At 44.3% G+C, this 11834-nt stretch overlaps 1 protein-coding gene across 9 annotated transcripts in view; it reads right to left on the reverse strand.

Moving 5' to 3' along the window:
* Positions 1-11834, reverse strand: part of Rbms3 (RNA binding motif single stranded interacting protein 3) — a 934572-nt gene that overhangs the window by 771292 nt on the left and 151446 nt on the right. The gene's annotated exons all lie outside the window — the stretch shown is intronic.

Genomic DNA, 11834 nt, shown 5'->3' on the forward strand with positions numbered 1-11834 from the left:
TGTGTGTGTGTGTGTGTGTGTGTGTGTGTGTGTGTGTGTGTGTGTGTATGCTGTGTGTATTAATTACTTTGTATTTGTGAGATAAAGCCCTGGCCAAAAGCAGCTTGGGGAGGAAGGGGTTTATTTGGCTTACACATCCCAATCACAACTGTTTGTCAGGGCAGGAGCAGAGGCAGGAGCAGAGGCAGAAGAACACTGCTTCCTGGCTTGCTCCCAGGCTCATGTCCAGCTATGTTTCTTTTGCCTTCCAGGCCCCTCAGCCCAAGGGTGCCACCTCCCACAGAGCACTGGGCCCTCCCACATCAACCAACAATTAAGAGAATCCCATGCGGACATGCCCACAGACCAGTGTGATGGAGCCATCCCTAAACTGAGGTTTCCTCCTCCCAGATGACTCTAGTCCATGTCGGGTTGACAGAAACTCACCAGCAGGATGTATATGTACCACAGCTGTGGGAGGATGGCCATTCAGAGTTGGTTCTGTCCTTCTACCCTGCGGGTCTCCGGATCCTCAGACTCAGGCCATCAGACATTGTAACAAGGACCTTTACCCATTGAGCCACCTCACTGACTCCCAGATTTTTAGAGGCACCTTTATACTCTCAAACTGGCATCGAGCCCCAAACACTAAGTTATATTTGCATTATAAATTGAAACTGTGAAAAACTTAGATTATAGTCATGCAAGCTAAAGATAAAAGGATAACATTACAGGCATGATTTTGCCCTTGAACATTAACCAGCATTTTCTAGGTGCCCTGTGCTAAACAGGTTAGACATCACCATTTTAATTCTCACTTTCATTTCAACTGACTAATTCCCACTGAACAGATGGGGAAACAAAGGCAAAATCCAGAGTTGAACATCTCTTCCATCACAGGGCTGGAGGCCAACCTGGAAGCCAACCTGGTCCATCTGATCGCAGAAATGCTAAAACACGGCCATCTGCTTTATGGCTGGCCCACTGACCTTGGTGGCTTTTCTTCCTGTAACCACGAACGAATCAGGGCTTTGGGCCTAGCCTGTGCAGAACTGGTAGCCAACCCCTAGCCTAATCCAATCAGCAGTGAAGATGTCACATTGCCATCTGCACAGCAGCCAGGCAAGGGAGACAAACCTTTAGAACAGCTTTCGGTACAGATTTCAGGTCTCAGCAACCTGATACAAGCCAGTTTTGTTGTTGGTTGGTTTTAAATCCCGTGTGTGTGTGTGTGTGTGTGTGTGTGTGTGTGTGTGTGTGTGTGTTCATATCCGAATGTAGGTGCCTATGAGTCTCTGTGAGCCTCCGTGGAGGCCAGTTCTAGCTCAGGTATGGCCTCACTTTCCATCTTAAAACAGGGTTTCCTGTTGCTCACTGCTGTATAAGCAGGGCTAGCTGGTCCAGGAGCTCCGAGACTTCCCTGTCTCCATTTCCCAGCTCACAGCAGGAAGCCAGACATGTGCTATTGTGCTCTAGGCTCTAGCTGGGCTCTGAGGATCCAAACTCAGGTCTTTACGCTTTGCTTCGAAAGGGCTCACCCACCGACCTCTCTCCTCAGCCTTGTTTTATTTTGATGTCCTTTAGAGTTAAAAAGGCTGTGCCAAGACTATAGTGGAATATTATTTTGCACTTGAACTTCTGAGTATCCCTGATTGTCGCTGAAGATGTCTTCTCCACAATGGATATTACACATCGTGACAATGTGCATTCCTGCTTTCTAACGGGGTGTACACATGTCAGGGTGACCTCGATACAGATTAGCATGGCTTGTTTCACCTCTTTGACAAATGTAGGAAACACTGTTCCAGGTAGGGTCAGGCCATGGAAAGGACAGGCTGATTTGAAGGTGAACAGAGGCTGGCTTCAGAGTTTGGCAGAAGCTTGCACTGGTTAGTTTTTAAGTGTCAGCTTGTCACAACTTAGAATCTTAGTCTTAAGAAGGCATTATCTAGCTCAGCTTAGTATGTGGCCATGTCTGGGAGGGGGCATTGTTTTGATTATTAATCAATGTAAGAGCATCACAGCCCACTGAAGGCAGCACCATTCCCTGGGTGGTGAGTCCTGAATTATATAGAACAGGAGACAGCTAAATGAAAGCAAGCAGACAGCACGGACGCATTTGCTCTTGACTATGGATAGAGTATGACCAGCTGTCTCAAGTCCCTGACTTGGAGATTTCCTAGCAATAAGAGACCACAACCTGTAATTATGAGCCAAATAAACCTCTCCCTTTTTGGTAATGGTGCTTTATCACAGCAGCAGAAATGAAAGCACAACACCTTGATTCTGTTTCTCTCTGAAAGGACAGCAAGTAGGTCTCCACACACAGACCATATACTCATACACCAAAGAAGGTGTCAATCAAACAGAAAGAATGCATAGTTACAGGGTAAAATGTTAGGTGTTCCTGTGATTAAAATGTTTCAGTATGTGTTTTTCTGAAGAGCTTCCTCTGTGGTTCAGTCTACCACGGGGGTATGCAGAATACTGTCAGAAGTCCATTAGACTCCGAATTCTCATTGCAAAGTCAGTCTGCTAATGATTGCAGAAACATGCTACGTAAATACAATTTCCTTGCTTATTTCTCAGTGTTATCAATTATGTATTTGGGACAGGTCCTCGGAAAATTGCTTTGAGAATTCACATGAAATGGAGTTCCGGGTAATCTACAAACATTTGTGGAGCAGCACCTGTGTGAAAAACATTCTCGGAAAGGGAGATGACCGAGGTGGTCAGGTATTCGTTTTGGGACTCTGCAACTAAAGGAAACAGCCACACTACAGTGAGCGTGCTGTGTTCAACTGCAACAATAGTTTCTGGGACATTCATGACCAGGCAAGTTGTCCTGGGTGCCCTGGGCTAATTCATGGCATGCTGAGGTCCACTTTCACTCTTAAAAAGAAAAAAGAAAAGGCCTTCGTTTCTGAGATAAAGCATGGTATTCCTACAGCATGTCAGAAGGAAACACACACACACACACACACACACTGGTGTGTGTGTGCTGGAGCTGGGACAAGGGCACTGTCACTGACTAGACCTGTCCTCCCACAGGCTGTTCTGAAACTAGAATAGACTGTGAGCGTTAGATGGGAAGAGCCCTCTCCCACCTTGTAGTATTCTGCACCCGGCTCTCGGCCACATATGTCACTTATGCATAAAGGTTCTAGGGAGCAGTAAAAAAAAAAAAAAGAAAGAAAAAGAAAAGTAAAATGTTGAGATTTTCCTTTGCTTTCTGTCCAAATGAAGTTTCTAATTTGCAGTTGCTCTTCCGCTTGTCTCATACTTTTGTATCAACTGGGCTGTGTGTGTACATTTTGTTGGAGTTAAAGGACGGAAACCAGGCCTTGCTGTAAGAGCAGATGCAAAAGAGAACAAGGAGGACAGAAGTGAGTTGGTTGAGGACTGTCTGCTCCCAGGAACATGAACGTTCAGTAGTGGTACCCAGGTAGCTCTAAGGCAGGACAAGATGTCCAGGCTCCTGGCGAAAGGCTCAAAAAGAATTATGGTCCACTTGTCTAACCCATCTAGTGTGTCTGGAGTGTGTGACTCATGCTCTCATAGGTAGGACACACCAGTCTCAGAAGCCTGGAACTAAAACTCCCACAAAGTGAACTCCCCCGTGAAGGAGTTTTGCTCAGTCTGAAAACATAGTAACTTCTGTGACCTCAGAGAATGTAAAGCAAATGACAGTCAGTCTCAGAACCACACTTCTCTGCAGATGTGGGGTCCTGGTGTTTGCGTGGGAGAAATGCCACAGAAGCATTTCTCAGGTAACGTGAGGTAACCACACTGTAGGTGGACTGCAGCGTGTGGCCTGGCATCTGGAGACCGGAGTTCTAGAAGCAAAGAAGAGGACCCCAGAGGCTCCAGGGCTAATGGGCTTATGTTCATCTACCTCTGTCATCAGAGAAAGGAGAGCAGGCTGGCAAAGGATAATTCAGTTTTCAAGTGGATTTCCGTGGAGACAGTTCCTTCTGATAGACCCAGGGAGGCACAGGCTGCAAGTTGGATGTCAGAGTTTGTCTCCAGGAGCAAAGGAAAGACCTGAAGTTTCCTGTGGAACAGAGGGGACCGGAGCTTCCGGCTCCTCAGCTCTGCAGCTGTCCTGGGCAGTCCTCCAAAGAAAGCCACCAACACCAGCCAGCACAAGCAGCACACCAGCCGCTTGGGATAGGAGTGTGGAGAATGGTAAGAGGGGCTGAAGGACAGACTGGTACAGCGCCAGCTTCCGGAGGACAGACTGCTAAAAAACGTGGGACACCATGCTTGTTCCTCATCCAATCCCCACATCAATTCTTTTTTAAAGAGCATTTGTGGGCCAGTGAGATGGCTCAGTGGGTAAGGAACCAGACTTTGATCCTCAGGTCCCACGTGGTGGAGAGAGACTAGATTCCTGGATCTGTTGTCCTTTGACCAACCCCCACACATGCCTTATATAATACACACACACACATACACACACACACATACACACACACACATACACACACACACACACAAACACACACAAATGGAAAACTTAAAAGACTAAAAACGTTTAAAAAGACAATGTGTATGTATGTTCACATGTATATGTGTGTAGGTGCATGCTTGTGTGTGGAAGCTTATAAACGTGTGTGTGTGTGTGTGTGCGTGTGTGTGTGTGTGTGTGCGCAGTCCAAAGACAAACTTGGCTGCTGTTGCTTAGACGCTGTCCACCTTGTTTTCCCAGGCACAGTCTCTCTTTGGCCTGGTGTTCACAAAGCTGGCTAAAGCGGCTTGCCCAGCCCTAGGGATCCCCGTCTGCCTCTCCAGTGTTGAGATTACATGTGCACGCCACCACTGCCAGCTGTGTTGCATGAGCCGTGGAGCCTGAACTCTGGCCCTCATGGTAGCAGAGCAAGCGCTTTGCCAATGGAGTCATCTCCCCAGCACCTATCTGTAATCAGTTCTATTTCCGGGACAAGCTGCAAAGGTCCAGTTGATGCTCTTGTCCCGAAACCAGCACAGACAAGCCAGTAATCACCTGTAAATCATCGCATTAATCTAAGGGTACCATTAAAGGGCACAAGAAGGGATGAACACTTCCGGCCACAAAATTCATATGTCTGCAAAGCAATTTCATCCCATGGCACCAGCCATTCCATCACCAGCCTGGTGCTGCAGCTTTAACAGCTTAATTTTCTATGGACTGACAATGTCTATCCTAAGAAGCCCCTTGCAGAGCCTCGGGACAAGAGTACATTCCACATCATTTGTTGCTGTGTGCTCACATAATCACCCCCCCACACACATACATGAACACATATGAGAAGCCTTTCAAAGGGTGGGCAGGGAGGGATGAGTTAGCAGGGGAGACTTAAGCATTGCCTCAATATTTGGAGAACATAAGGTATTATTACAGGATTAATAAGCAAGGCCAGCTCAGCAATAAGGAAGCCTGCCAAGGGAGGCTGTGGAATCGCTCACACCAGAGATAATGAAGGCTGAGAATAGATACCCACCCAGAATGAATTTTATAGACAATAAAAATCTCTCCCACTCTGCTAGGAAAGGGGGATGAGCTATGTGGTTCGCTGTAGGGCTCTTCCAGCCCAAATGCTTTCATAAATTAGACCAAGCCGTTTAGTTTGAAATATGACTTACTGAGTATCCCTTATTTCAGAGTATATCCGGTACAGATGTAGGTAATGCAAAAGCTATTGAATGACAAACACAACGGGAATTACAGACACAGGGCTAGGATGTATAAACAAACACCTGCCCTAAAAAGAGATAAAAACAGGAATCAGTTTTGTGATGTGCAGAAACAGAGACCAAAATACCTCTCTATTCAGCGCTATATTCTCTTTGTCATATTTTACTTTGTTTTGACAGGCTCTCAAGTAGCTGAGGCTACATAGTATATAGTACATGTACAGAGACTCTTTGCCTCTGCCCATCAAGGACAAGCCTGTATCATCACAGGTCAGAGTGACACAGTCCAATTAGGTATGGGGGTTTAGCCTTGACCAAACACTAACGCCTGTGGAGTAAGGACACAGTTCTGGACTCGTGCTTTGAGCACTGTGCTAAGGCGTGTCCCAGGCGTGAGGTGGAGTGAGGGTTGCCTGTAGCAGTCAAATGTACTCGCCTCGCAAGCAGGATGCCCTTGGATTCATCCCCAGAATGACATAAACTGGATGTGGAAATGCCTGCCTCTAAGCCCAACAAGGCGAGGTTGAGACAGAGGGATTGAAAGTTCAAGGTAACCTTTGCCAATATACCAAGTTTGAGATCATTTCTGAACTAATAACATCCTGTCTCAAAAAAAAAAAAAAAAAAACAAAAACAAAAAAAAAACCTAAAATTTCCTCTAAGGTGTGAAGGGCCAAGTGCTGGGTCCTCGTCTAATTGCGACACCAGGCTCCGGACATGGCACTCAGATTCACTGCACTTTCCTTAAATGAGTGACCCAAATTAACACAATAACAACCTTCTTCTCTGAATTCCAGGGTGGCATCTACCCTGTGATTCAATTCCTAATTATTTCCTTTGGTATAATTCTAACATTTTTTTAAACAATAAATCCTATTATTGTGGCTTTTATTATGTTTCCAGCAGGTGCTAGTTGACTGTCTGATCATCTATAATTGTTTTATTTCAGATTTTGATCTTAAGGGTGGTGTAATAAATTACTACTCTGAGCTACTTGCCTCTCTAATTTCAATAAGAATTAAAATTCAGTAAACGCCATGGAAGTGTGTGTATGTCTGTCTATGTTTGTGTGTCTATCTGTGTATGTGTCTGTGTATGTGTGTGTGTGTGTGTGTGTGTGTGTGTGGTGTACATGGGGGTGTCTCTGTCTCTCTGTGTGGTGTATGTGTCTGTGTGTATATCTCTGTGTGTGGCATGTGTGTGTGTCTGTCTCTGTGTATGTGTGGTATGTTTGTATGTGTCTGTGTTTATATATCTGTCTGTGTGTGGTATGTGTATATGTGTAGTATGTGTGTGCGTATATCTGTCTGTATGTGTGTGTTTGTGGGTGGTATATATGTGGGTGTCTCTGTCTCTCTGTGGTGTGTCTATGTATATATCTGTCTGTGTGTGTGCTATGTGTGTGTGTTGTTACCGTCTATATACTTATCCTGTAATTGATTCACTTTGGTTCATATCAAACATGGATGTGGTTTATTTCCTGAACCCAAATGGGTTATTATAAAAACTCAAGAACTCTTTCAATAAACTTGAAGGCATGAGGTATAATGGATGTTCACTGCTATACCACAAACACACACAAAAGATACCGTGAAACAAACAAAAAACTCCAAATATCTATGTTGCTTATATACTGACATTGATCACTCAACATTAATTTACTTCCCCAAGTGAAGAAACGTTTTTTTGATTTCAGAAAACAGATAAAATCATGACAGCAACCTTTGCTATTTATAAAATGATAATCTATAGCCCAAACTATTTTTCACAATCTTGCCTAGTTTCTTTTCCTGTCACTGTGATGAAACTTCTCTCACAGAAGCAACTTCGGGGAGAAAAGGCTTATTCTGGCTCACAGTTCAAGGTGCACATACTCAGCCATGGTGGGGAAGCCAAAGCTGCAGGAAACTGGTCACATGACACCTACAACCACGAAGCAGAGAGAGAAGAACATAAACTGCTGCTCAGCTCCCTTCTCCATCCTGCACAGTCCAGGATCTGAGCAGGGAATGGTACCATGGACAGCTAAGCAGGGTTTCCCATGCAATTAAGGCCATCAAGAGAATCCCTGGCAGGCGGAGAAAGAGGCTCATCTCCCAGGCAACTTTAAATCTTATCATATTGAAAACTGAGAGTAATCATCATGGAACCCAATCACTTCTTCATTAAAAGAACATTTACATGGTAACAATCATGCATAAAACACAACTATGGGCCTGAGGTTGTGGCTCAGCCAGTAAAACGCTTGTCTAGTGTGCATGGAGTCCTAGGTTTCTGTCTCCAGCCCCACATGAACTCGGTGGTGGAACAGGCCTGTGGCTCCACAGCTCATAAACTGGAGGCAGGAGGAAGAACACTCAAACGGTACATGACTTAGGAGTTTAAGGCCAGACTAGAATACAGGAGATCCTGTCTCAGAAAACAAAATGAAACACATAAATCCACTAGTTAGAATGGAAGCTACAATGCTGAGTTAAGGCCCCCGCCTTGTGGGGTCTTTGAATTAATAGGAAATGAACTAGTGAAAACACAACTACATAAACATGTGCATTTGATACCAGGGATTAGAAAGGGAGACATTCTGAGGTGATTGTGTAATGTGGAGTGGCCCTTTCGGAGCCTCAAAAACTTTAATATTTTATTCATATTAACAGGAAACCTTTGGTTTTTGAGACAAGGTCTCTTGTTTCCCAGGCTGGCCTGAAACTTGCTGAAGCTGAACTTGAACTCTTGATCCTCTTGTCCCTACTTCCTGACTGCTGGGAATACAGGGATGCATCACTACACCTGACCAGTAGAAAACATGTCTATCATACTAACAGATAATTGTCATCCTCACCATCCTAAGGGACTTAGCCTTTCATCGCTGGAGGTCATGCATGTATTTCTGGTTTCCATGAAAACTTTATTTTGAAATTTGATTATGCCATAAACCAAACAACATATTATACTGATAAACCATTTAAATGTGCTACATTTTTTTTTAAATGAAAGAACAGTGGACATATTGGGAGGACAGAATACCATATGGTGTCATTGGCGAGACGTCTCAATCCAAATATAGGTGGTCCAAACTCTGCCCCACCTGGCTGACCATGTGGCCAAACAGTCACGAGCTATTTTCCTTGTCATGGATGAAAACTAACCATCTATTGACAACAGACATCCTAAAACCAAAAGCCAAGGCTAGAATTGCCTTATCTCCTGCTCCTCAAACTTTCAGCAGTATTTCTCCAGTGTCATTTATAAATGAGGGATCATGGTTCTTTTGGGGTATTTTGATAAACCAAAAAGGCAACAGCAAGTTACATCGGAGTGCTAGATTCTGTTAGAAACTGACCCTTGGGTAAGATAGAGATCTGAGACTGAAACATCCACATATGCGGAACCCACACCAACGTGCTTAGTGACATGTCTGCAAAGGAAAGACGCACTTGTCATCAAAGAACCCACATGTGAAGAATTAGGGGGAACCAACAATAACCCAATAATACTAAGTATCAGGAAGAAAAGAAAAATAGCGGGAGAGGGTCATGAGCTACTCTAGGTTTTCCTAGAGTTTCATGTGGAAATTATTCTCCAATTTGAGGTGCTGATAGGATTTTAAATTAATCAAGTATTAATTTAAAAAGCTGGGAGCTTTGGGAGATGAGAATTAGAGAGGGGGAGGGGGAGGGCACTGTGCTGGTTAGCGTTAATGGTAAACTGGACAACCTGGAATCATCCGAAAAGCGACTCCATGAAGAAGGATCAGTGACACTAGGTTGGCCTGCAGAGGGATGTCTTAAGTTAGTTCATGTGGGAAGATCCATTCCACCACTGGCAGCACCCTCCCTTCTGCAAGGGGTCCAAGCACAAGCATGTCAGCATGCATGCATTTATTTCTCTCTGCTCTCAGCTGTAGATGTACTGCAACAAGATATTTGAAGCTCCATCTTTCACCATTATGGAGTAATTAGAAAAATCTAGGTACTTTAGGAGAAGAGAATGAGAGAGGGCATCAAGGTTTGTCAGGTCATTTTACTACAGTGACAGAAGTGAAAACAGGGCAGACACAGATGATTAAATCCTGGTGGCTTTTTTGTGGGGGAGGAACTGGAGTGGGGGAGGTTGTGAGCATAGCCTTTAACCATTTCTCCAGCCCCCTGGTGGCTTTTTATAGGAGACAAACATAAGGGTCCCTGCCTTTGGCTATGTGACACCCTGTGCCACCTGAAGATGGCCAGCAAGAAGACCATCACTAGATACAAGTTCTCAAGCCTTGACTAGAACTGAGCCAAAAGAACTCTCTTTTGTTTGAAAGTTAACCAGAATGTAGTACTGTGTTACTGATAACAACAGAATGAACAAGACAAAAACAATATCTCTTCCACTCAAAATTTCTAAGTTTACCTTTTGGAAAATAATCAACTTTCTTTATAGTGAAGAAGTAGCCAGAACTTTCAGAATTGGATGTAAATACAGGGCTTCAAAAAGGAAAATGACTTTTAAGTAATATATAAAGTCATATATAAAAATATTTGTTATTATGTAAAAGATTTAACACAACTTACATTGGTATTATTCCCTTAATCATCAGAATTCACATAGATGCAAAACAAAGAAAAACCTTAGAATATTTCTTCTAAAACTGATTTTTTAAAAATTCATGGGTGTGTTTGTATGTCTGTACACCTGAGTGCAGGTATGTAGGGAGGCCAGAAGAGGGCATCAGATTCCCTTAAGCATGAATTACAAGCAGTTGTGTGACATCTGCCATGGTGCTGGGAACTCCTATCCCAAGCAAGGGCAGTGTGTGCTGTTAACTGCTGAGTCATCTCTCCAGCCCCAAGAACATTTTCAAGGGTAAATCTTATTTGTCTGATAAACAACGAAAATACTGGAGAGTTGGTGTAGACTTTCAATCTTCATGTTCCCTGGTAAATGTGTTTCTTTACCCCACTCCCAAAGCTTTCCTCTGTCTTCAAAAAATAAAAATAAAAAAAACACTTCCTTCCACACAGAGAAGGAGCCCGGGAGTGGGGCTGAGGCATTACTCAGCATGTCAATATTTACTGAACTCAAAAGTGCATTCCAGGCATGGAGCTCAGCATGAGGTATATGAGGGCAACTGAGACCTTCAGCTCAGCTGCCAAGCTCTCCCTGGCTAGCAGGGGGAGAGAGCAGGAGAAATAAATATCTGGGATACGGCATGGTAAGTTGTCGATGGCAAACATGTGAGACCATGGAAATGTAAGCGGGAAATAAATTGTGCTTGGTTGGGGATTGAAGTTGATGGAAACATTCATTCTGGTCGTCTCTTTAAGAGGTAATAAAATGATGACAAATCACCAAAGGTCCAGAAGTTTTCGTAAACAATGTCATTAGCAAGGCACTAGTCAGTTACTGGGGAGAGCAACTTCGGGAGAGAAAGCCCAGTGTTTGTAAAGTTGTTGAGTCAGTGTGGGTCTGCAGAGATTTTTGCCTCTTCAGGAAAGTGTCTCCACTCACAATGAGGATGTGCACTTGGATCCCCCTTCCCCATCGAAAGGCTGGCATGCTGGTACATGTCTGTAATTCCTGTGCTGGGGTGGGTGGGAGTGCAGACAAGTATATTCCTGAAGCCCACTGGCTAGCTAGCCTCGCCAGCGAGGAAGCGCCAGATTCAACAACCTTGTCTCAAAACAATGATGTTGAGAGAGAACAAATGGGCCGCTTGACACTGACTTCTGGCTTCAATGGACGCATGCACACAAATGCACATAGATGTGAACGCGCTCACATGAACACACACATGCACAACACATGCACACACACACACACACCAATTGACATTCAGAGTGATAAGTCAAGAGATCTCACGGAGTAAACCATAATCCGCAGCTACAAACGAAACGTTAATGAATCCTGGATCGGAAGGTGACCTGTGGTAGAACTGCTTCGTCACACAGGGCTATGTCAGTGGCCTGAGGAGTGAGTGAAGTAAGATTCTGCAATGATGAAGAGCATGGGGTTAAATTTTACAGGCATACCACCTCAGAAAGCCAGGGTGCGGCTATTTGGAAGAAGAAAGTAGAATAATGAGAAAGGGAGAGGAAGAAAGAAAGGAGGAAGAAAAGGAGAGAGGGAGGAAAGGAGGGAGGGGATAGAAAAAAGGAAGGAAGGAAGGAAGGAAGGAAGGAAGGAAGGAAGGAAGGAAG

This window comes from Psammomys obesus, unplaced genomic scaffold, assembly GCF_907164565.1.
Source record: "Psammomys obesus unplaced genomic scaffold, mPsaObe1.curated_primary_1811, whole genome shotgun sequence".
NCBI lineage: Eukaryota > Metazoa > Chordata > Mammalia > Rodentia > Muridae > Psammomys > Psammomys obesus.